Here is a 961-nt window from a genome sequence, read left to right as displayed (position 1 = left end):
AGAAAACATGCAAGACACCAAACTTAGAATTCTTTAATGCTTAGGCACTAAGAATTCAAGAATGCATATGAAAAACAAGAAGAGACACAAAACATTCAAATGCAAAGATCAAACAAGAAGACTTTACCAAGAACAACTTGAAGATCATGAAGAACACTATGAATGCATGATTTTTTCGAAAAATGCAAGATGCACATGCAATTGACACCAAACTTATAACATGACTCAAGACTCAAACAAGAACACAAAAAAATATTTTTGATTTTTTTATGATTTTCTAAAATTTTTTTGTATTTTCTTTTAATTTTTTTCGAAAATAGTTGGGAAAAAGGAAGCAATGAATTCATAGTCCTCAATCAAAATCCTGGGAGTTAGACATGGCTTAATAGCCAGCCAAGCTAAAACATGTTATATGAAACACTAGAATTCATTCTTAAAAATTTTGAAGAAAAATATATTTTTGAAAACAAATTTTTTTTTTTGAAATTTTTAGAAAACAAAGGAGAAATTTTTGAAAGATTTTGAAAAATTTTTGAAAATAAAACAAAAAGAAAATTACCTAATCTAAGCAACAAGATGAACCGTCAGTTGTCCAAACTCGAACAATCCCCGGCAACGGCGCCAAAAACTTGGTGCGCAGAAATTGTGATTACACTTTGATTATGTAAAATTCATCGCTCTTTCTTTCCCTGGTAATGGCGCCAAAAAAACATGATGCCAATACCATGGTTTACAACTTCGCACAACTAACCAGCAAGTGCACTGGGTCGTCCAAGTAATACCTTACGTGAGTAAGGGTCAAATCCCACGGAGATTGTTGGTATGAAGCAAGCTATGGTCACCTTGTAAATCTCAGTCAGGCGGATATAAAATAGTAATGGGGTTTTCAAAAATAATTAATAAACTAGTGATAGAAATACTTATGAAAATCATTGGTGAGAATTTCAGATAAGCGAATAGA

This window comes from Arachis ipaensis, chromosome B05 (assembly GCF_000816755.2).
Source record: "Arachis ipaensis cultivar K30076 chromosome B05, Araip1.1, whole genome shotgun sequence".
NCBI lineage: Eukaryota > Viridiplantae > Streptophyta > Magnoliopsida > Fabales > Fabaceae > Arachis > Arachis ipaensis.
The sequence above is the reverse complement of the archived record's forward strand: the minus strand, read 5'-3'. Positions refer to the sequence as shown.